General features: G+C 42.9%; 2 pseudogenes; both read left to right on the plus strand.

Annotated features, from left to right (window-relative positions):
- The first annotated feature begins 6,263 nt into the window (after window positions 1-6,263).
- Window positions 6,264-7,239, plus strand: LOC148880287 (uncharacterized; annotated as a pseudogene).
- A 16,397-nt stretch (window positions 7,240-23,636) lies between these two features.
- On the plus strand, window positions 23,637-23,975 carry LOC148880288 (protein translation factor SUI1 homolog pseudogene; annotated as a pseudogene).
- Window positions 23,976-26,101: the final 2,126 nt, after the last annotated feature.

The raw sequence follows: 26,101 nt of genomic DNA on the forward strand, positions 1-26,101 counted from the left end.
ACCTTGTCTAGATTAGCCAGCACCAGTGACATCACCATGAGAACTGTGTACATAGAGGACCTACCTCGGCCTAGCATTCTTGGGGTGCAGAGGAGGTTGCTCCCGTCGTTCAAGTAGAAACGAGCTGGATTGACCCGCTCGCGAGCTTCTTGCTACACGGGACCCTCCCTGTAGATCGTAATGCAACCAGAAGGGTGCAACACTAGGCAGCCAAATACGTCATGATAGACGAACGGATATACCGGAGATCCTACACGCTCCCCTACCTGCGTTGCTTGCAACCTACCAAAGCCGAGCTCGTACTCCGCGACACTCATGAGGATCTATGCGGCGGACACTTGGGGGGCAGGGCACTCGCCCAAAAGGCACTTCGACAGGGGTATTATTGGCCAACAATGAAGGCAGATGCCATTGAGCTCGTTAGAAAATGTGACAAATGCCAGAAGCACGCCAATATTCACCACCAACCTGCTGCCGACCTCAAGTATCTCACCAACCCGTGGCCTTTCGTGCAATGGGGCATCGACATACCTGGACCGTTCCCGCTAGCAGCAGGTCAGAGGAAATTCTTAGTGGTAGCAACGGATTACTTCACCAAATGTGTAGTAGTCGAACCCCTTGTAACGATCACAGCTCAGAACGTCCAAAACTTCTTTTGGAAGAACATTGTGTGCCGCTTCGGGTTATCTCGGGTACTAATTTCTGACAATGGTAAGCAGTTCGAGGATATCAAATTCCAAAACTGGTGCCAAGACATGGGAATCTGACAAAATTTTACTTCAGTTGCACACCCTCAAGCAAACGGTCAGGTAGAGGTCACAAACAGAGCCATCCTCCACGGACTGAAGGCACAGTTGGACCGAGCTAAAGGGTTGTGGGCAGGCGAGCTACCCAGTGTTCTATGGGCTTACCGAACCATGGAAAAGACCGCCATGGGAGAAACTCTCTTCAACCTCACCTATGGTACTGAAGCAGTTATCCCCGTAGAGATCAAAGTACCTACCTGTGACTGAAAGCATATAGTGACCGGACGAACGAAGATGAGCTGCGTACCAACCTCGATCTACTCGACGAAGTAAGGGACCTCGCGTACATCAGGACCACAACTTACCAGTAGAGAGTAGCTCGGTACTATAATGCTATGGTCAAGAAGCGGAACCTCCGCGTCAGCGACCTCGTCCTTCGTAAAGTTATGGTACCTGAGCCCGGCGCTGGCAAGCTCGGGGCCAATTGGAAAGGACGTTACCGAGTGAAACGAGTGCTCAGGGAGGGAACATACATGCTTGCGACTCTCGAAAGGAAACAGGTACCTCGGGCATGGAACACTATCAACTTAAGGCGATATTATCTGTGACAACTGGGTACACTACAAGTCACTCCCAGAGCCAAAGGGCCAAAGTGTCAAGCTAACATGACCATGGCACAATAGGACCCAGTCGCCTCTATGGCATGGGCGAACTCCAAGAGTGGGCTATCAATCACTCCTAGAGCCTAAGGGCCAAAATGCCGAGCTAACATGACCTCAGCGCAATAAGACCCAGTCATCTCCATGACATGGGCGAACTTCAAGGGCAAACCACAAGTCACCCCCCATCTTACGGGCTAAGGCACCGAGCTAACCAACACCTCGGCATCAAGAAAGACTTAGCCATTTCAACGATGGGGATAAAGTATGAAAAGCATGAGCAGCTCGGGCCTAAACCCCGCCAAGCATAGCTCGTTCTAGTATGATGATCGAACTAAAGAATAATCGACGAGTGTATAGTTCGGGCACACGTGGTAACCACTTCGACGTGCACCATATAGATGCCTTAAATGATTTAAGGGACAGTTCGAGACAATGATTATCGAGAAGTCCTACTTCAAGTATGTAGCTCTAATAGCTTGGGTGTTGAGATCACCTTAGCAAAGACAAAGACAACACACCATACTTGGAAGAAAAAGGGAGAACTTTCATTACCAATTCAAAAAAGAAAAGAAAAGAAGAAAGAAAGAGAAAAATAACAAGGCAATAATCGAGCTAAGCAGCTCGGGAAAGTTTAACAATCACAGGGTACAACCGTCCAACCAAAGATCTTTGAAAGACCGGGTTTATGGCACCTGGGAGCCACCAAAAGTCCAGGAAAAACACCGCCTCAGGGATCCGCCTCCTCATCCTCGTCCTCCGGAGAGTCAAGCTCCTCTTCCTCCGCTTGGTCCATTATCTCGGGAGACAGGCCCTTCATAGTGATGCCGTTGAGGTTGAGCCCGGAGAACTTCTTCCGAACCAACCACCAGCAGATCTTAAACCCAAAGTGGTACGAACTCGAGCCATATTCCACCTGGAGGTCGTAATATTCCTGGGATTCCTTGAAATCTCAGACCGCCTTCTCTCGTTCGGCCTCCACCATTTGGTCAAAATTTCAAGTCCGATCTAGAAGAGTGGACTCCAAGTCCCGCACCTGCTACCGAAGGAGCTCCCTATTCGCTACCACCCTGTAGCGCATGCTCTCTTCAGAAAGCCGGGCAATTTGAGCCTCACGGTCACAGACGAGCAGCTCCTAAAATTCACTCCCCTTGCGAATGTGATGGAGCTCGCCCCGAATCTGGTCGAGCTCGCCCTGGAGCTTCTGATTTGTAGCCCGCTGGTCAATGGCGTCGACGCAGTGGATGCGTGTCTGGAGAGCCATAGCATGGATAGCGGTATTCACCTGCCAACAAAAAGAGGATCAGAGGATAGCAAAAGGAAGCAAAATGAGAGAAGAAAGGAAAGAATCACTTACCACCATGCAATGAGAGGGGGAAAATGCGACAAGGTCCCCGGGATCCATATTCCCCCAATGGGCGAATTCATCGTTGCAAATCGCCTTCCAGCTCCTCCGTCGAGCCACAGTGTAGTCATTCACCTCTTCCCAGTTCCCCACTGGGAACGGAGGGTAAGGCGATGGCTGGAGAGGGTTACAGGGAGTCACCCCTGCTGTGGGTGCTCGCCCCCTTCGAGACCAGCCCCACTAGCTCCCTCAGATGGAGGTGGCGGGATCTCAGGTGAAGGGGAGGATAAAGTCGGCTCGGCAGATCCGAACTCAATACCCCCTGAGGTGGGAGTCTAATCGAGGTGCGACCTCTTCACCCTGCACCTCTCATTGCTTGAAAGAAGGTGGCATGAGTCGATACCAGACATGATGGTTGTCAAGAAGAAATCACAGTATTAGTTCGGTAAGAACGAGATGTATATGCACATGAACACAATGTCGTGACAAAAACCACGCGACCTAAAAGGACAACCTACCCGGGCTCAGGCCGGCCTGCACGAGCTTCTCCTAGGCCAAGTAGTCCAAACAGAGGAAGCCTACTGATGCCTAGAATAGCATTGTTTTCTAAGTTTCAGGGTCCAGCTCGACCCCGGAGTCCTGGATTGTGCCCCTCCAAGAAGTAGGGAAGGGCCACCCTTTGGGGTTGCGGACCAAAAAATAATCCCACTTCCAGGCGAGGATTTTCTTCGGGAGCTCATGCAAAAGCTTGTAGCCACGACGGGGAGAGAAGTAGTAGAGACGCCTCTCTAGTGGAGCCCTGGGAGTGGCATTCTTTATATAGAGGATAGCGGAAAAGACGTCCAGACTAAAGGGAAGACAGTAATCCCAACACAAGGATATCGTCCCAACCAAGTTCCAGATGGCATTGGGATGGAGTTGGTCAATAATGACATTGAAGTGATTTAGCACCTCCACTATCAAGGGGTGCATGGGAAGACGTAGGCCAGCCTCGAGCTGTTCCTGGTAAATGACTATATCATTGGGACCGTGCTCCCACGAAAGGTTACTAGTGGGGATGCAGTGGAGGAGGTCCCTGGGAAGGTGGAAATAGCTAATCAGAGACCTAAGTCTCCCCTCTGTCATGGAGGAAGGGCCGAAAGTGTCAGGTTCCCTTCCCCGCGAAGTGGAAGCTCCTTCGTCGGAAGCCTCCCTAGCCCCCGGAACCTGCTCCGAAGCTCCCCCTGAGCTCGAGGGAGCGTCATCATCCTGGTCACTACCCTGGTGACGAACATGGTACGGGTATCCCAACATGATTGATAGTAAATAAGACTCACCGAAAGAGGACAGGATGAAATAAGTTCAGGAACTCGAGTAGACTTGACAAATGCGTGACCTCAGGATCCGAAGACAGCAAGATGGCATGAAAGGAAATGAGGCCTAGAAGGCCCTCCTATTTATAGCTCCCACGTCTTCGAATCGATGGCCCGGATCAAAGCAGATCCAACGGCTCGTAAGCGCATTGACCGCACACCTTCTGAAAACCGAAGGTGATTGGCGACACGTCTTTCATGATTAAGGTAATGGCGGTTGTACGACGTCCGGAGTTAAGAGCAACTTCAGCACGTTTTCGGAACCCGAAAAGTCAGAAAAGTCAAAAAATCTCTTGATTCCCGCAATGCGTTTAATGTGAGTAGTCAATCAAGTTTGAATTCCGGTCAAATCAATCCATCACGCTTCATGAACTCCTCGCTCTCAACTCAAGGAGTGGGGGGCAATTGATGGAGGACGATTTGGCCTGACCTACGAAACGAAGACACATGGACACTGACTCAGCATAAGCGATAGCTCAGCACTGTGGCCCAGTACAACCAAGTAACAGGTCCATAAGGCAGCTCGCTACATCGTAGCGCGCAAAAGGAGGAGCTCGCCACAGCGCGAGCTCCGGGTTCCCCGAGCTACCTCTAAAGGGATATTCCGAGGCAACTTTAGCTCGCGAGCTAAGAAAACCAGTTTGCCCAAGCTCCCAAGCAGACAAGTCTTCCCGATGACCAATTTCACTAAGGGTACTCTTGAAGTATTCCAAGCTCGCTACAAAGTAGCTCGCGAATGGGCCGCACGAGCATTTCTCAGGAAGCTTCTATCTCATAGGCCATACCGATCAGACTACGCCACGTCCCTTACTAACGGCGTAGTCCCAGCCCTTTCGATAGTCTACACCCACGTCTCTCAGCAAGCGGAGTCGTGCTTGTCACTTTGGAGACGTGTCACTCACCAAGGCGAGGAGTACGTCACAATGGCCACCTGCGCAGCCCTGGTAGATAACGACTGTGGCAGGGGCCCAGTGGCGGTTATGCCCGATCTGACAAGAATGCCCCTATAAAAGCCCTCAGGGCAGAAGAGGAACTTCTTCTTGAGACCTCTAATCTCTCGAGTATAGTGATAAAGTGCGACCTACACTCTTAGCAACCGACCCTTCTTTTCCTTATTTCTTGCATTCTAACTTAAGCATCGAAGTATTCCCAACGGGTAAAATCCCTGGGAATCCTTCCTTTCTATCTTCTTAGGTGTCGTCCGTTGCCAACAAGGAGCCAGTCAGCAGCCGGCTAGGAGTGCCTGGATCGTGCCACATCACCTTGTATTTTGGGTTCCCCCCTTTTTTATTTTGGAATTTCCCCTTTGTATTTGATTTTCTATTTTTTGTTTTTTTTTTTTTTGAAATTTTCCCCTTTTTATTTGAGACTTTAGTTTTCTTTTGTATTTTCCTCCTTTTTTTTGCCTTTTCTCTTTTCTTTCTCTTTTTTTAATTTTTGGATTTTCCATTTTTTGAATTTTGGATTATTATTATTATATTTTTACTTTTATGGATTTACACTTTTTTATATTTTTAAATTTTAAAAAATTTTTTCTTAATAGGGCATGGATTCCGGGTGTGACATCTAAATTATGGTTAGAAGGCCACCGGTCTTCAAACTTCCACCCATACGGGCTTCTCAGGTTGGTGACTGGCTGAGAACTTTCCACCGATCTTACCGGGTTCCTAATCCCGATGTCCCAAGTGTACCAGACTCTCTCCTAATAGGACAATGGGTTTCTAAATACTCTACAAATGCAATGCAATCAACTTCTCATGCACCAATTCACATAGAAAACATGAATGAATTACGCAAATCACAATAAATTTTAAGATAATGATGACAATAAACGAAACAGCCTACGAAACAAGAATATGACAACTATTCTTACATGTAAACAAGCGCGTATAAATGTTTCTAGACATAAAACCGAATATTATGGAACTGAGCGAAAATCTACCTATTGCAAAGCAAAACATCCTGCTCTTTTTTGCTTTTGTTTCTTTTTAATTTTTTAATTTTTTATTTTTGGACCCCAGTCTTTACCGATGGTGGCTTAATCCTCCTCAAAGGTCAGTTAAAGTGCCTGACTCACTAGCCATCGCCTAATTAACCCCCTCAAGATAGGCCCTAGTGTAACTCATTTCCTGAGAACTGTAACAGGAGTGGCATTCGAGTAATGCCAAAGACATTTACTCCGGTCCAACCACTACAGCGGCAACCTAAAGTGAAGCCCACCTCAAACTCAGAAGCACCTACAACTCAATATCCCGGAACTGGAAGCTTGCCCGCGCCTGACAAGCACCAGGAAACCTGCGATGACTTAAAAAGCCATGAGCCCGGAAAAATAACCAAAACCGATCCAAGAAATGTCCAGTCAGAAATCGACTGCTGAGCCGAAACCTCACATTCATCAAGAAGCCACGGAGCTGTCAAAGCTTGATGATGATAACAGAGTGAAGGAGAATGGAAGGCCAAATGTTGATAAAGATGATGCAGCCCAGAAAGCTTTAGAAAAGGACGAAAGTGATGGGTTTGGCGATGCTACAAAGAAGATTTCTAGACAGAAAAAAAAAAAAAGAAGAAGAAGAAGAAGCCAACATTAGTGGTGATGGTGAAGCAAGAGCTAAGGATCGGTTGACTAAAAAGGTCACTGCTGCTGTTGCTGGTAATCAACTAGTTGGACTGGATGAGTCTAGAAAAGTGATTGTGAACATGATTGCAGCTGTCCTGGAAGACAAATGCCCCAAAGGATCAAACGAACTGGATTTCTCCAAGGTTGTTGCCATCTCCCCAACTCAGAACCCAACGGTCGATAACCAATAAACAAGAAAAGGAAGCTAGAATGTTCACAGTCGCCTATGTGCAGACAGAGTCAAAGTGGTGTGCCTGATCTGTTTGGGGTGCTGGATGGAATTGGACCCCGGCAACTAGTCACCTTATTAAAAGTAAAAAGGAGACTAAAGAGCAATCATGCTAATGGCAAACACAGAAGTTATAACAGATTAAATAGCCAAGATCTTTGAACAAATTCGAAGGGAAACCCAACTATTCTGCAACAAAACAAATCTCTGTACTAGTCTTAAAGTCAACTTAATCCAGAAAAGAACACCTGGCAGATGTCTGAAGCCGGTTTAAGTCAAAAGAAGACATTTGGTCCCCAGGAATCGAGATTAACTGGGTTTTATTAAAATTCCCAGATGGAAGTTATTTCCACAAGAAGACATTCTTGTTTTATACTGAATACTGACACCACTCTTTAACACTAAGGGAGTCTGAACCTCAAATGGAAAGAAAAAAAAATGAAGTAAACTAAGCTGACTCTTAGTTTTGTAAAAACACCTGATTAGGATAGTGTAGTCGTCCTAAAGCTAGACTCACTTAATTAACCCAATGACTAACCAGGGACTGCTCTCAAAACAAGTCAGATCAGAACAAAACTCCCATGTTTAAGTAACTTCTACCTATAGCTCCTAAAACCAGTTATCCAAACTGCTTCTCAGCAATCCAGTCCGGTGGGCCAAGGCCCTTCTGTATCAAATGCTGGAAAAACTCCATCTCAAGGCCAACAAGGGATAGAACAGATTTAGGAAATACATTCTATTACCGACCTGCTGGTCTTGAACAGAATCTGAGGGACTGCTGTTCAGCAAGAATCACTGCAAACATTGAGCAGAAAGGCAAGTACTATAGGGAGAAAGCACGGGTTAGGCCCATAACAGATTCATGCAACCATTTCTACTCCAACCAGGACTTGATCCGTGATGGCATTAAATCAGAGGAGCACAGACAGCTGAATTCCAACTTTGCAATTCAAAACCAACTTCAAATGGCCATTAGGCTACAAGAATTCAATGATGTGTGATGAAACTGATTTATGACAATCTGCTACTTTATTTTATTTATTTTTCACTATTATTTAAGATATGTGCCTAAATAAAAAAAAAGGACAAAAACAATGAGCAAAACACAGAATAATAGAACTAGAAACCACTTCCTTTGCCCCAACTTCCAACCTGCATCTAGTGTGGCGGGTATGGCCATGCTCCTTTCACCCTTATATGCACTCACCACTCCATCTCATAATTAGCAGCAAAACAGCATTAATTCCCTTACCCTGTACCCACCTAATTAAGAGTTAAGTCCAACAAGAATTCTGCATTTTCCTGAGAAACTAAGCAGTTGCATTTGCCTGAGAGTATTCCTACCAAGCCAAACGCTAGCTAACTACCCCTGGTCATAAGTCATCTTCACAACTTGCTCTTGGTGTTGAAATTTTAGTGCTGGAAAGTAACCTTCAGGAGTCAGGCCTACAACCAAAGGCAAGGAACAAGACCTGAAAGACCCTCGTTCAAAAGGCTTTGAGAGACTGATTACCTCTGGCACATGTTTATCTTCATGTCGCAAGGAAAGAGAGCCACAACTATGGGAAGTTAGCCAGGGTAGAAATTGCAGCCACCCTGAAAGTCCAAAATTGTTTTCACCATGAATCTTGTGTATTTAGCAAGCAAATGAGAGATGTTGGCTTTATCAAGCTTGAGACTAAGGATTTATTCAAACAAGACTGTCATGCAATTTACTTACTTGAACAGATATTAGAAGCAACAAGCATGTCAACCATAATAGAAAACCATCAAACTTAGATAAGTTAGCCTTACCCAATAATCACATAATTGAATCATCAACAGAAAAAAGCTACTGAAGCTTACTTCCTAGTGTTCTGATGTATGAGGCGAACTAGTGCCTAAGGTTAGGACAGGACGGTTCTCTGTCAGATGGGAGCTTTCTCATAAAGCTCTTGAATGACTCTATATGTGGATCACCAATCAGCACTCATACTTCACCACCAACCCACATAAATGACAGGAGACACAACACATGGAGGGAAGTGAAGGAGGAGGAACAGTTCTGAATAGATCTTTTCTTTTATTCTGAACAAGCACTTGGGTCTACCTGTGAATCAGCTCAATGTTGATTTAAGATAGGATAGAGGAAATCCACTTAGGTTAAACAAGGCCGTCATTCCAACACCAACCTCTGGCGTGAAACGCTAAGGTTCACAGTGAGAATGCAGATTTAGGAATGGTATAGAACAGATTGCTTCAATCCAAACCAGAGCCCCAAGTATGACAACCAAACCATTAAGGAACACAATCCAAAACCCTCTTTACTTTTAAAAGAAAACCAAATCAAACAACAGAGTAAACTTCAAACCAGGATTTTGTTTTGAAAACCCAAAGAAAAGTAAACAAGACCCCAAAAAGCTGAGATTGCTTCTCCCACTCCCGGAACTAGTGTAAACTAAAAAGAAACATCAAACCAGATGTTGATTTTTTTTTTACTTGAAAAGCTCAAGCGAACTAATCAAGATTTTAAAACCCAAACCAACTTTCTCTTATTTGGTCATACTGAGGAAAGCAGGTAGATAGGAACATCTGGCTTGTGCTTTCACTTGAAACGCGACCAAGCTGATTTATACCAGCAGGTGGGAGAGTTAAGCAAATATGAGCTCAGAATGAAAAGCATGGTATTATTCAAACTTTACTTAAAAACTGACTGATCAAAGTCATTTGAAGACCGGCCTCCAAAGTTAAACTCAACAAAATTCAACAATCAAACCATGAAACAGAGCTCAGAATTAAGTATTCCAACTACTGCATCATTTGCGAGTGATTCAGCTCACAGAAAGTGGTGCCAAGAGTTCGACGCAATGCCGAAGAGGTTGCGGCCTTACTACAACCTCACTAAAAAAATGGATGCAAGGACAAACAAGTGGAGAGAATGGGTTTCCCCGACAGACACTTGAAGATCAAGGTTAAGGATCCTAGGCAACACCATTGATAGATAGAAAAAATCGAAGAAGCTCGCTTTCCCTTCATTTTTTAACTAACAGCTAACAGGTGGAATATTATTTTTTCTCATGGGTAATTAATTGTGTGAAAGGGTACCCAGTAATGAGTAATTAATTTTTCTCATAGATAATTGACAGTGGAATATCAATCGGGTGAAAGGGTACCCACACAACTTTATCTATCAATGGAGAACCCCGGTTTTTCCTTCGAACACTGATGAGTGTTGATATGCGTTTAACCTGAAGGGAATTTGTTAAATAGTTATTGTTTTATCAACCGGTAATAGAAATACTTGGGATCATCTATTAACAAATGGTTGATAAAGAAAATTAGATGACACTTGAAGGGCATTTGTATCTTTTTTCATGACATTTAACGATTGATTAACAATAGGTACTAAATTGTCACATTTCAAAAGTTCGGATATTAGATTGTCACGTTTTAAAGTTCGGATACTAAATTGGCACTCAGCCTAAATTACAAGGTAGGAATTTTTCGTTTATAAAAAATAAATAATATAACAAATTTACAAAAAATGCAATATAAATAATATATTTATAAATGAATAAATAGGTAACATATCTACGTGTGTTACCGATATTTCTCTCCCTTCCCAACAGATTTGTAACGTTCAAGATTTTTTATTTGTTTTTTAAAAGATAAAAGAATACACGTCTCTTGATAAATATAAGCCATATAAGATGGGATTTAATCCAAACAGTTTTCAAAAAATCAAGCCCATGTGAAAGACTTTCACATTTCTACCCACTTCTCAATGGAAAAACTTGGTTGTTGGCCCCCAACAGCCTTTCCTGTTAAGAAAGTTTATGAGTTGGGCATGTTACCATGAGAGTGGGCAAATTATTAATTGCCTTCTAATTTATTTTGAGTAAAAACAAAAGCATGTCCGTGAATTGCCTTCTCAATTACCTAAAAAAGTCTTTCTAAAACATCTCCCCTCCAAAATAACCCTCATGTTTTTTTCCTTTTAACTTTTCTTAATTTCTTTGTTTTTATTATTTTCTATTTGATGAGGGGTGATTTGGCCCGACCTGGTATGTAAGAGACATGTGGATGCGACTTGCTAGCCAAATGATAAATCAACACATAGTGCGGGGACCTCAGGTGCTTGACCACTTTGGACCCAGAGCACCACGGTATCCACTTACACCGAGGTGCCATGTAATTGAACCTAGGAATTTGACAATCGTCTATGAACTTCTCGAGATCACGCAACGTAACTGTAGGCCTCGCTCTTACCCCACCCAAATTGAAGGAAAACGGTAAGCCTCATTAATTGGTACATTACCCCTTTCCAAAGCAGAATGAATCTCTACGCCACGGGTCAAAGATTCTGGGAATGTTTCGTGAGACTTACGACAGCCCAACTATATAAGGGCATCAACCCCCAAGACTCAGGTACACGCGATTATTTGCCCACTAGCTTACTAGCATATAAATTTTCAGCTCTTACAACCCAGTATTAACTTAAGCATCGGAGCGACCTCGCTAGGTTTGCCACCCTGAGTTCTTTGATACTTTGTCTGGCAACTTGGTCCAGCTCGCTATACAACTAAGGTCCAAGTCTTCTTCCAGCTAGAAGCTTACAAATCGTGCACAATCAATTGGCATCATCTGTGCGAATACGATCGAAAGGTTAGTACTACATCTCATCAACCACCGCATTATTTCTCAATGGCATCTTCCAGCAATACCGATAAGGGCATTGACATGAATGTCACTGGGGGGCAAGATCACCAAACGTCACTCCCTCAAGGCCTCTCAGTGACTATCGGGCAATTCACCATCCCCTTGACTACTTCGGGGATCCCCTCTCTATCAATGCCACAGACGACTTCACAGATAAATGTCTCGTTGCCCCAGGTGAACACCACCTTTTCAGAGACTTCTTTGATCCCTCTCGGGTTTGGACACTCTCAGTTCGACGATCTCGTTTAGAGTGTTAGGACCATGCAAATCTAGATGCAATAGATTCATCAACTCCAACAATTCAAACAATACTATTTCTACCAGCAATACCAGTAGTAGTTTCCACCACTGCAGCCAAGCCAACAACAGTTTCCACCACAACGTACAGGTCAGTATCAAGTACAGAACTAGAACCAGAATCAGCATAGGACCCACTAGAATGTCCACTGATCTCCCCATCGGGGTGAGGGAACCTCGTAGGTACCGGTCCCTCCCAGGGGTCGGACCCCACCTCGGGGCAAGATGGATGGGCAACACACTCCCTCAGTTTCTCAAAAGGGGAACCTGAAGGACAGGCCCGAAGTCAGCCAGCTCGAGAGGAACATCCAACAGCAACTTTTGCAGCCGGAGAACAACAGATCACGACGCGATGATCGTCGACTTGGGGCTCGAGGTGCAGGCTCAAGACAAGAAGAAGTAGCAGGAAGAAGCATCTAGCACTGGTCTTGAGACCAAGAAGAAGCAACAGGAAGGAACCCTGATCCACCTCGCAACAGAGTTTGGAAGCGAGAGAGGACCAGAATTGAAGTTCCTAACCATACAAAAGTCAGTAGCACCAATGTTGAACCAGTAAAGAAGCAGCGGAAGCGGCGGCGGTGCAAGACTCGTTGTTCCTCAGCTAGGAACAGTCCGCCAGCAAAGAATAGTTAGGCATTGGAGTAGAGCAAAGAAAAAGAAGAGGTAAGCTCGGTGGCTATGCAAATAGCCCTAGCTCTGTTAAGTCGGTCATCCCCCTATCACCTGAGCTACTAGCGGGCCCAATGCCGAAGGATTTCAAGGTACCTCCATTGGACAAGTACGACAGATCTTACGACCCCAGCGATCATGTAGACCCCGGCCAAAGACTATTACAGAGTTTCTCGCATTTACCGAGAGATTCATAAGCCCCAAAGAAGAGCTCAACCAGAAACCGAAAGGCTAGCAAGGCAAGAAGAGGAAGAAATAAGAAGAAGGTATGAGTAGTGGCAAACATAAAAGGAAGAAGAGCAACTCACCAAGGAGAAGAAGTAAGTCACCTCTCTCAAGGAGTAAGTCCCCCTCCTGAAGCTACAAGTCGGGTCAGTGATCTAGGACCCCTCTTGTAGAAAGAACCAACTATACTACCCTCAACGCGAAGCGAGGGGAGATCTTGATGGCAATTAAGGACTCCTCCTACGTCAAATGGCCACCCAGGCTATGGGAAGACCTAACGACTAGGAACCCGAATGTCTACTGTCACTTTCATCAGGACCATGGTCACAACACAAAGAATTGTCGAAACCTCCATGACAAAATCGAAGAGCTCATTCGCCGCGGATACCTAAAGAACTACATCTTGGGCGAAGAGAAAGGACAGGGGGACCGAAAGGAAGACCGATGGAGAGACGCTCCAGAGTCAAGCAGACAGAATGAGCAGCCATCTCGATAGCTACCGAAAGAAAGACCGATCCATGGGATGATCAACATGATCACTGGTAGATCCATTGTAGTGGGGTGTAATATAGCAGCATGGAAGACCTCAATCAAAGAACTAAAGCACAGAGTAGAAAACCCATCGAAATGACATCAGATAGAAGAGTCTATCTATTTCACTAAGGACGACGTGTGTGGCATACAGTACCCTCATGACTATGCTCTTGTGGTGAAGCTCGTCATTAATGACTTTGAAGTGAAGCAGATTCTGGTGAACCCTGGCAGTTCGGCCGACATCCTATTTAAAGGGATTTTCAACAAGCTACAGCTGAAGCAAAGTGACTTGGAGCCAGCAGACACACCCTTGGTGGGATTCAGTATTGAAGAAGTTAGACCCCTTGGTCGGATCATGGTAGTATGAAGCAATCAGCTAGAGACTCGCAAGTGCTACGAGGCTACACTAAAAGGAAAGGTGAAACTGGCGGAAGATGTCGAGCTAGAACAACCAGCATACTACACCGAGGAGCAAGCAACCCCGATGGAGGAGACAGTCCACATACCAATTTCCTAGACTGAGCCAACTAAGACTCTCTAGACTAGTGCCCTAATAAGCGAACCACTCCGAACACGATTAGTAAGTTTCTTACTAAATAATTTAGATGTTTTTTTCTGGTCCGTGGTAGACATGCCCAGCATCGACCCAAGTGTGATTACTAACAAGTTAAATGTGGACCTTTTGGTCAGGCCAATTAGACAAAGAAACCGTAACCTCACCCCGGAGCGGTGGAGGGTAGTCGATGAGGAGGTCGGGAAGCTCCTCGCCATAGACTTCGTTAAGGATGTCCATTACCTGAGCTGAGTGACCAAACCCATGCTGGTGAAGAAGGCTAGCGGAAAGTGGCGCATGTGCATCAACTATACATACCTAAACAGAGCCTGCCCAAAGGACTACTTCCCCATACCCAAAATAGGTCGCCCGGTAGACATGACCTCAGGGCACGAGTTGTTGAGTTTCATGGACGCCTACTCTGGCTACAACCAAATTAGGATGGACTTATCCAATCAGGACAAGACTGCCTTTGTAACTAAGCTAGGGTTGTACTATTATAAAGTCATGCCCTTCGGTTTGAAAAATGTTGGAGCAACTTTCCAACAACTTGTAAATAAAATTTTCAAACCTTTGATTAGCAATAAGATTGAGTGTTATGTTGATGACATGGTCGAAAAGACCCAATTCTCAAGTTCTTTAGTTCATGATTTGAATTCAGTTTTCCAAATTCTAAGGAAATTTAACATGAAATTTAATCCAAATAAGTGTGTTTCTGGGGTCACATCGGGCAAATTCCTCGGTTACATAGTGAACCGGCATGGCATTGGAGCCAACTCTAATAAGATTAAGGCCAATTTTTATATGAGACCACCCCAAAAAATAAATGAGGTCCAAAGACTCATAGGCTGGGTAGCTGCCTCGAGCCAATTTATGTCTAAATCGGTAGGATGGTGCCTACCTTCTTTAAAGCAATAAAAAACAACGAAGACTTTGCATGGACCGAAGAGTGCCAGCTCGCGTTTGATGAGCTGAAAAGATATCTATGTACCGCCCCGGTTTTGACCTAAGGAAGGAGACAAACTGAAGTTGTACCCCTCCACAGGTGATGAGGTGGTCAGCTCGGTACTAATTAGATAAGTAGACCAAGTCCAACGACCAATCTATTATGTAAGCAAAGTTTTGCAGGACACTGAAACCAGATATTCCGACACCGAGAAGCTAGCTTAAGTGCTAGTAGTAGCAGCTTGAAAACTACGTCCATACTTCTAACCCCACACCATTGTCGTCCTCAATAACAGACTCCTGAGGCACATTTTGCTTAAGCCCAAGGTGTCAGGGAGGCTAACGAAGTGGTTCATCGAGCTAAGCAAATAGGACATTTGGTTCGAGCCACGTCCAGCAATCAAAGCCCAAGTCTTGGTGGACTTCGTAGCAAAATGTACGTTCAACACACCAGCCCCTAAACAGATTGAGATCGTTAATGCATCAAGGGCATCAACTAACGTGGCATCGGTCTCGGTTAGGGTAGGATGACCCTGGGACAAGGAGCCCTAGATCCTCCATGTGGACAACTCGTCTAACCAATGAAGAAGTGGTGCTAGACTGATATTGTATGGCCCAAGTGAGGTAAATCTAGAGTATGCTCTCTGGTTCGGATTCGAGGTGTCGAACAATGAGGCAGAGTATGAGGCACTAATTGATGTGCTAAACCTAGCGAAAGAGATGGTTGTAAAACACCTTGTCATGTGCAGCAACTCTCAGATGGTAGTAAACCAAGTCAATGACGACTATGAAGCTCGTGATTCAACAATGACAGCTTACCTATCCAAGGTCAAAGAAATCCAACCAGGTTTCCATTCTTGCTTCATCAGGCAAGCACCGAGGTCTGAGAACACTGAGGCCGATGCCCTATCACGATTGGCAAGTACCATCGGCAACACAAAGCAAACTGTATATATAGAAGACCTACCTCAGCCCAACATTCTCGGGGGGCAGAAGAGGTCACTCCTGTGTTGCAAGCGAAACCAAGCTGGGTTGACCCGCTAGTTGATTATCTACTCCATGGGACCCTACTAGTAGAACACAATGTAGCTTGAAGGGTAGAGCGTCAATTAGCTCAGTACGTCATTGTTGACGAATGGCTGTACAGGAGGTCCTTCACGCTCCCCTTCCTATGTTGCTTGCGACCTTCAGAAACTGAACTAGTACTTCGTGACATCCATGAAAGACTATACGGAGGACACTTGGAGGGTAGAGCACCCACCCAAAAAGCATTAAGGCAAGGCTACTACTGGCCTACCTTGAAGGGAAATGCGCTCGAGCTCATCAAGAAATGCAACAAATGTCAGAGGCACGCCAACATCCTCCATCAACTCGTTGCCGATCTAAAGCACCTGACCAGCCTATGGCCCTTTGCGCAATGGGGGATCGACATCCTTAGTCCATTTTCGCCGGCAACATGGTAGCAGAAATTCTTGGTCGTAGCAGTGGACCACTTCACAAAGTGGGTGGAAGTTGAGCCGTTGGTAAGCATTACTGATCGGAACATGCAAAACTTCTTCTAGAAGAACATTGTGTGTCATTTTGAATTACCCAAGGTGATGATCTCGGACAACGGGAAGCAGTTCGAAGATATCAAGTCGTATAATTGGTGTGCTGAGATGGAGATTCAATAAAACTTCCCTTCGGTGGCACACCCGCAAGCAAACGGACAGGCCGAAGTGACGAACAGGGCTATTCTTCATAGACTGAAAGCTTGCTTAGTGCGAGCTAAAGGGTTATGGGTGGACGAGTTGCCCAGTGTCCTTTGGGCCTATAGGATGACAATCAAGACTACAACTGGTGAAACACCCTTCAACCTCATGTATGGAACGAAGGCTATGATTCCAGTGGAAATCGAAGTACCAACGTTAAGTCTCGAAGCATACGACTAAGAGGCAAATGATGACGAGCTCCGAACCAACTTGGATCTGATCGAAGAAGTACTCAACCTGGCCTATATCCGGACTGCAACTTACCAACAGTGAGTAGCTCGGTACTACAATACCCGAGTCAAGAAACGACAGATTCGAGTTGGTGACCTGGTGCTCCACAAGGTAATGGTACTTGAAACCGGCGTGGCTAAGCTCGGATCGAATTGGGAGGGTCTATACTGGGTGAGACGAGTGTTCGAAGAGGGCACATATGAGCTCGAGAACATGGAAGGGAAACAAGTACCTCGGACTTCAAATGTTGACCACTTGAGGAGATACCATCTATGAGCTCGCGACTCCAATATGACAAAAATTTTTCTAAGTCCACAAGACCACCGAGTTGGTCAAAAGGACATCGAACTGGAGAGAGGACTATAAGTCACTCCCAAAGCCTAAGGGCTATGGTGCCGAGCTAACATAAGTCCCAATCACCTCCTCATCATGGGCAACCTAAGAACTAGTCGCTAAGGCATAGGCATGTTAAGACCCAGTTGCCTCTTCAGCATAGGCAACCTAAGACCTAATCACTAAGGCATAGGCAACCGAGAATCCAATTGCTTCAGCATGGGCAAATAAGTAGATTGTGCGCAGGCAGGTCGAGCATATACCCTATAATGTCTATTCACTTCTCCATACATTGAGATCGGTTTATTCCTACATAGAAGTTCAAGAGTAATTCATACTTAGAAAATTTTGCACAACAAGAAATTTTGAAACTGTTACATTGTATTAACTAAAGGAAGTCCAAAGTATATCAAATAAAAAAGAGAAGAGCTACATTTACTTAACCGAGCTCGGAGGCTCAGGACATTACGTATATACAGGGAGTCCAAGAAAAGAGGCAGATAGAACATTAGTCGATGTAGGGCTCCTCGTCTCCATTAGTAACTATGGCAAGGTGGTCGATCTCCATATGGTCCTCGGCGATAGCATCTCCGTCTCCCTCCTCCACTGTCTCTTCATCAAGGAGGTCCTCATCACTCTCCTCCTTGGAGTACAGGTCATTAGCAACCTCCCCGACCATATCCTCGATGACCCTAGATGTGGTGATAGCACCAAGGTCGAGCTCGGGGAACTCGTGCCTTGTCAGTCACCTGCTGAGCTTGAAGTCCTTGTGATAGGCCGTTGTGCCGGTCTCGATCAGTAACTTACACTACTCTTCCGAATATTTATACTCCTTGACGGCCAAAACCTTAGTGTCCTCGATCACGTCGTCGAAGATCTTTGTGCACTCCTTCATGAGCTCCTCGAGGATCTCCTTTTCCCTTCGGAGGGCCTCCCTTTCCTCCTTGAGCTTCTTCTTCTCCTCCCTCAGCAAAACGATCAGCTCCTTTTGAGCTCGCGCATCCTTTTCTAGCTTATGAATCTCGCCATGAGCTAAGTCCAGTTTACGCTGAATGCTTCGAGAGATTTCTTCATCCTGGAGGGTCTGCTTCAACTATACTTCGGATTGACAAGCAAGAGCATGAATCACAAAGTTCACCTGCCAAGAAAGAAATAAAATCTAAGTACCAAGAAAGAATAATAAGGAGTACAGCCCAGTGATCAAACACATACCACCATACAGTGAGTCGTCGTTCTGGCCCCGAACTGAGCCACCGACAGATCGACCCATTACACGACCTCCTCGGCGAAGACCGCATCATTACTCTTGAGGAGGATGAACTTTGGAGTCAAAATGCTCTGAGCTACCTAGGAAGAGTCATCTCTCAAAGGGGTGGCTGCCTGAGTGGACTGAGGATCAGACACCAGGGTATCCTCGGGTAGGTGAGATGGAGAGTCCCTACCTTGGTCATCCTCGACCAAGTCAATGATGGGAGGATGTTTGGGGACAGCAACGTCAACATTGGATTTGGTGACAGCTTCAAGGGGACGGGCCTTCTTGGAGACTTTCCTCTTCTTCCCCCTCTTCATGCTTCCAAAGAGCATGGTAACAAACAAATCAATTACAAAATCAAGGCAAGCTGCGAAAAAGAAAACAAGTGTGTGCACCAAGACTACGACCTATCAGGAGGACTCAGCCCAGTTTGTATGAGCTTCTCTTCAAACATGAAGTTTTCAAACTTCAACCCGAGCTTCGCCCAAGATCAGACTTCTTCCGGTGTCTCTTTGTCAAACCTGATGTCGGGGTCCTAAATGGCAGGTCTCTAGTGGGTTGAAAATCGCCACCCCGCAGCATTACGAACTACGAAATAGCACCTCTTCCAAGTTAGGACTTTGTTGGGAAGACCATGCAAAATTTTGTAGCCCGAATGAGGAGACATGTAATAACTTCGCCTATGCTCAAGGAGAACACAGGCGGAGTTCCTTTTAATGTAGCAGATCGAAGAAAATATGTTGAGGGTCAAAGGCCAGTTATAGTTGTGAAAAAGGGAGATGGTACCTACAATGTTATGGATTGAGTTGGGATGGAGTTGATCTATGGCGATGTCAAAAAATTTGATGACCTCAATTATGAAAGGTTGAAGTGGGAATTGCAACCCAGTTACGAGCTGCTACTTGAACACCACGATCTCGTCGTGACCATGATCCCAAGGAAAACTACATAAGGGAATGTTGTACACAAGGGTATCGAGCATCTTGTACCGAGCTAACAGAGACAGGAGCCTATCAGCCGTCATCATGGAAGGACCGAAGTTGTTGGTCCCCGAGCTCAATGCGAAGTGGAGCCCCCCTTGTCTAAAGCCTCGTGCTCCTGCCAAGGTGAGTCTGCCTTAGACGGGTTGGAGTCCAAACCCCGCACTGAGGCATTCACATTAGCAGGGTGTAACTCTACAACCTACGCCGAGGTGCCCACCTCGACCCTAGTGAACTCTTCACTCCCATCAAAAAGACTACATAAGCTAATAACGCTAGACATACCGAATTAGAGGAACAAGACAAAAGGAAATGGAAACGAAGAGAGATGAACTCACCAACAAGACCGAAGGAAGCAAAAAGACCACGGATGCAAAAGGCAACTAACACTAACCTAGAAGACTGAAGCGCGACCTCATCAAACTCGAGCACACAATATGTGGCAAGAAAAATGGGCCCCTCTGGCCCTTATTTATAGCCACCATGACCAGGACTCAACAGTTAAGATCTACACAATCTGACGGCTCTCGTAAAAACTGGTTGCATGCCTTCCGAGATCGAAGTCGGTTGAGTGCGCGATTTGATGTCCGTGGAGTTTATAAATGGCATGGCGTCTGCACGTACCCAGTACGCGATTTGAAGGTCCGACCAAAGAGCCGCCATCCGAACTGCCTGGAAGTCGCCCCAAATCCACTTGGGTTGGCCATGAACTCCCCACACCGGGTCAGGACCCCTAGCATGGGGAGTGGGGGGCTATTGATGAGGGGTGATTTGGCCTGACCTAGTATGTAAGGGACACGTGGATGTGGCTTGCCAGCCAAATGAAAAATCAGCACATAGTGCCACGTCAGCAGATCGGGGGACCTCGGGTGCTCGGCCTCTTAGGACCCGGAGCACCTCGATACCCACTTACACCGAGGTGCCATGTAGCTGAACCTAGGAGCTCGAAAATCATCTCCAAACTTCTCAGGATCATGCCGCGTAACTGAAGGCCTTGTCCTTACCCCGCCCGAATCGGAGGGAAATGGTAAGCCTTATTAATTGGTACGTTACCCCCCTTCCAAAGCAAAATAAATCCCTACGCCATGGGTCAAGGATTCCAAGAACGTTTTATGAGACCTATGGCAGCCCAGCTATATAAGGGCATCAACCCCCAAGACTCAGGTACACGCGATTATTTGTTCACTAGCTTACTAGCATACAAACTTTCAGCTCGCACAACCCAGTATTAACTTAAGCATCGAAGCGACCTCACCGGGTTAAATACCCCAGGTTCTCTGATCCTTTGTCTTGCAGCTTAGTCCAACTCTTTACGCAACTAAGGTCCAAGTCTTCTTCCAACTAGGAGCTTACATATCATGCACAATCACTATTTATTATTATTGTGAAAAAAAATAACACATGTAGCACCAACACTTCTAATCTTACAAGTTGTGGTTGCAATTAGAAGAACGTGATCTTAATCCTACAAGCTGCAGTTGTAGATCAAAACCAAACAAAGGGAGCATTAGTTTTGTCAAATGGATAAAACATATTCCTTCCCTCCCACCATAAATCAAAACCAACTAAAATTGAATGCATAACTACTAACTATTGTCAAATGGAGGAACCACCTCTTTCTACCAAGGCCTCCTTGGCTTTTCGAAAAGTTATCAAATGAGCATTTTCGTTCTATCCAAGTGTTGGCAAATTTCCCAAGATGGGAAAGTTAATTTACCCACTTAGGAGATGGGTGTCACTTACTAGGAAAAATAAACTTTTCCTAGTCCTCACATAAATCTGAAAAAGAACATGGATTTCTTGAGGATTTAAATCAATTGTTGTAAGGATATAATTATTTACTGAGTTACTTAATTATTATCCCCTAAAGTTTAATTAATTACTAATTATAATATTATTTATGGGCAATTACTTTTATACTTAATTTATATTAAATTAATTAACTTTAAATATTGGTTAGGCTATAAAAAATTTAAATAATGGACAAATTACTTAAAACTTCCTCTATAAAGTTTAGTAGTTTACATTAATAAAATGTTATAGTTACTTAACTTTCAATTTGGTTAAGTTTTATGGTTGCATTAATCACTTTATCCACTCCTAAACAAATTTTCTGAGTTACTTAGCTATTTAAAATTTTATCAACCCCTAAAGTTTAATTAGTTATTGTCTTTCAAGAAAAATTTAAGTAATTAGTTATTAATTAAACTATTATTTGTGGATAATTATTTGTATACTAAACTTAAATTTAATTAATTTTAAATAATGGGTAGGCTTCAAAAAAAATAAATAGTGGATATTAATTCTTAAAAGCCCAACAATTCTTTTTCGCAATTCAGTTAAAAAATTCTATGCATAGCACGGGTACCAACTAGTATATAATATACTAGTGGGGCCCTATCCAATATGATCACAAAGGGATTGAATGGAAATGTAAACTCTTGCATCATTTGCCAAGGCAAAATAAAATTAGAGATGGAGAGGGGGCATTTAGAGGGTCCAACCCATTATATATGAAAATGAAAAATAAGGAAAATGTTTTTTAAATTGTAATCAAGGTTTTTAAAATCGAAATGAACAATGAACTGGTCAAGGGTCCGGTTTCTAGGTTAAACAGTCCTACCGTTCGAAATGAACAGATGACCCATTCTAACAAAAAAATAAAAATGGTCAAAACCATTGAACAGTTTGAATAGTTCAACTGCACAGATCAGAAATTTTTTGGCCAAATCAACATTTTTTGGCAAATTTCCGATTTTGGGGAAAAATGGAACCGATCACTTCCTAGTTTTTCCGGTCTGTTTTTGAAAACCACGATTGTAACATATAAAAATAAACCAACAAAATTAGTATATCTTTTTTTGGTATTTTTGGTGATACGTTGGAATCCCCCATAAGGGTAATGTAATTAATATATCAAAGTCTAATACAAATAATTGAATCATGCATGATGTATGTTTACATAAAACAAAGCAATGTAGTTTTAATTCTCCAAGAGTTGTAAATTATTGTCCATAATTAAATTACAATTACCATTGATAATGTTTTTTAAATTGCAGAAATTCAATTACAATTATTGCAACTTTATTTTTTTAATTATAGTACTTTTATCCACTTAATTTTTTTAATTACAATAATTTAATTATCCATAATTAAATTACATAAAATTATCATTGATAATTAAAACTAGTGAATTTTAAATTATAATTCTTGTTACTTTATTTTAATCATAGGGATTTTTAAATTTAAATTATCATTTGTAATTTAATTGATAATTAAATTGATAAATTACAATTTACAGTAATTATTAATAGTAATTTCCATTAACTATAATTAATAGTATTTTTGTTAACTATAAATAACAATAATTGTTAGGTATTTTATAAATACCAATAATTTGGTTAACTATTATTCATTTTCTCTTAGGTGATGTTTGGCCTCGACATTGATTCTTCTTTCTTGATTTTTCAAAAATCAGTGATTTTTTAGATCAATGTTTTTTTAATCGATAAATTCTGTTATTTGGTATCATTTTTGCCATGTAAGCCGATTTTTGAGAAATTGGCTTTGATTCTATTTGGTACTGATTCTCAAGGACCGATTATTTTTATATTAGAGTTATTATTCAATTTGGTGCCGGATGCCTTGTCATCCTCAAAAAATCAGAATCAGCTAGAAATTAGGAAATCACCAAAAAAAGGTGATCCCTAAGAAAGTGATGATTTCAAGAATTGGTTTTTGGCCAATTTCCTGAAAATCACCAAAATTGGCCAACCAAAAAGAAATTTCAACATTGATTCCTCTAACACTGACACGGCTCAATGTGGTAGTGATTTTCAAGGGATCATCTTCAATGCCAAACATCACCTTAATTTTCTGATTTATACTTCTCTACAACTTTTCTTTTAATAGGAAGACAATAGTGATAATTAACTGAAAAATATAAATAGAATGTTGATAATTAACTAATAGGGCAAAATACAAAAACCTCCCCTAAAGTTTATGACATTCATAAAAACCTCTCCTAATTCAACAAAAACTTCCCTTCCATCAATGACCAAGCTGAAAAACATTGAATCGATTAATCATTTTTTTAAATACCTATTTTACCCCTGTGAGCATGTTATCCCCTTTTCCTCTCTCGTCGATCTCTTTCTTCTTTAACTAGCCATACCTTCAAAACTCCATTTATAATCCTCCACTTTCCACATCCAAGGTTCATGTCTAAACTCAACATCCAGATTCCTATAGTGTCCCATCCCTTTATAGAGGCAAATGCTGAGGACTCGGGCGTTGGGGCAAAGGAGTATGTGCATGGGCATATACAACAAAGAAATGGTCGGAAAATCCTAACAATGCAAGGTTTGAAGAAGGAATTCAATTACTTCAAAATACTCAAGGATCTAAAGAAGGAATTTTGCTGCAATGGTACTATTGTCTAGGACCCAAAGCTAGGCCAAGTTATTCAACTTCAAGGTGATCGATAGAAGAATGTGTTGGCATTCCTCGTTCAGGCCAGAATTGTGAAGAAGGAACATATCAAGACTCATGGTTTTTGAGCAGCAACAAACTAGTCTCTGTGTTATCATACTTTACGCATGTTTGCAGAGAACTCCACTGTACAAAGTGGAGGGATGCAACAATGATTTCACCAATCCAAACCCATTATTTCTCTCTCTTTTTTTCTCCTCCCTCGTCACTATCCCTACACAGCATTGAACCGCCCCCACACAGCCCGAATCTCCATTGCAAATATAACACCACCATCGGAACCATGGTGGTCGCCATTCCCAACCAAGTGTTGTCTGAAGAAGAAGGCAAGTTTGCACTCAGATCGATGATGATGACCATTGGTCAGATTCAAAAGTCAAATGGAGAGAGAGAAAGAGAGAGGTCATGTTATGTTATGAGTTATGATCATTCTTCAATCTTCATTGTAGTTTGTAGGACAGCTAATGGTCAACCTACAACCTCCACTTTTCTAGTATAGTAGTGTATGGTCCCTCAAATCTCAATAAAGATTCATCAGATTCCATGTTCTATTCAGTTGGAATACGACTGGATTAATTTCATGCTCTCGGTGTTAAAAGAGAGAGCTGGATTAATTTCATGCATTGGGATACAACACCGAACTGCCCCCACAGAGATGTGGTTCCTATGGCAGTTCAGTGTATTGTGTAGGGATGATGAAGAGGGAGGAGAAGAAAAGAGAGCTGAATAATGGGTTTGGATTGGTGAAATCAATGCTGTGTTCCTATTCTTTAGACGGAATTCATGGGTAAAGAGGTCACGGGAGAGGAAAGAGTATAAAATGTCAGCAAGGGTATTATTTCAATAAAAATAGATGCAAACTAATTTGTAAAGGGTAAAATAAGTATTTGGAAAAAAAATAATCTTTGGTTTAGTATTTTCCGTCTTGGGCATTGATGGAAGGGAGGTTTTTGTTGACTTCTTTAAAAATCTAGGGGAGGATTTCGCTAAAATAAAACTATAGGGGAGATTTTTATGATTGTCTGAAACTCCGAGAGAGGTTTTTGTATTTTACCCTAACTAATAAATACCAATCAATAAAACATTGATAATTATTAAATTATTAAATATTAAGTAATGGATGTTTATATTTTTGGCATATAGATTTTTCCTAATTAAATTGGAACCCATCCCACTTCAAATAGGTGGGCCCTACTTTGTTAAAATGCGGTTCATGGGCTTACAATTTACTCTCTTAAGTTGATCCTACTTCAATGGTCAAGTTTAATTGTCCCACAATCTAGACTCTAGAGTACTATTGGGTCTGTGGTCTGTGTTCATATTAAACCTATTCAAGGTTTATCCTTTTAGCCTGAAACCCATTGAGGCAACCAATTCCGTTTCACCCTTAACCCGTATATTGGCCAAAAAATCGTTGACTTGGTAAACAACCCGCTAACTATCAAACCTTGCCCATTTGACCTGGAGAATGGTTTTTGGTCTTTTTTTTTTCTTTTTTTTTTTTAATTAGAATGGGTTGTCCATTCGAACTGGACTATTGAACTCTTCAGCGCAAAAATCGTCGAAGCAACCAATTTTGTTCCATCCTTAAGCCATATCTTGGCCAAAAACTATTGACTTAGTAAGTGATCCATTTATTCTGATGGTTGAACCGTCAACCCGTTCAACCTAATCAATGGTTTTTGTTCACTTTGAAAATTCCTAATTTGTACCCTGTACTTTGGTTCTAGTGACAATTTGGTCCCCCAAATTTTAAACTGCGACAATTCAGTACCCGAACTTTCAAAATGTAACAATCCAGTACTCGAACTTTCAAAATGTGATAACCCAGTACTTGTCGCTAACCAATCCATTAATCATCCATTAAGTGACATTTGAAAAGTCAAGATGTCATCTAATTCTCTTTATCAACCATCCAAACATTGACAATAAAATGAACAATCTTAAATTCTAGATTCTTCTAAACAGTCACCAACATTTTTGAATAGAATAGGGTAGGATTTTGGACTGTTCAGTTTTTTGTCAATGTTTGGATGGTTGACAAAGAGAATTAGATGTTATTCGAAGTGCATTTTTTATTTTTCAAATGTCGCTTAATGGCTCTTTAACAGATTGGTTAATGATAGGTAATGGATTGTCACATTTTGAAAGTATGGGTACTAGACTGTCACATTTTGAAAGTTTGGGTACTGCA

Source organism: Nelumbo lutea, chromosome 1 (assembly GCF_056320005.1).
Source record: "Nelumbo lutea isolate HS-2025 chromosome 1, American lotus-T2T, whole genome shotgun sequence".
Classification (NCBI taxonomy): Eukaryota; Viridiplantae; Streptophyta; class Magnoliopsida; order Proteales; family Nelumbonaceae; genus Nelumbo; species Nelumbo lutea.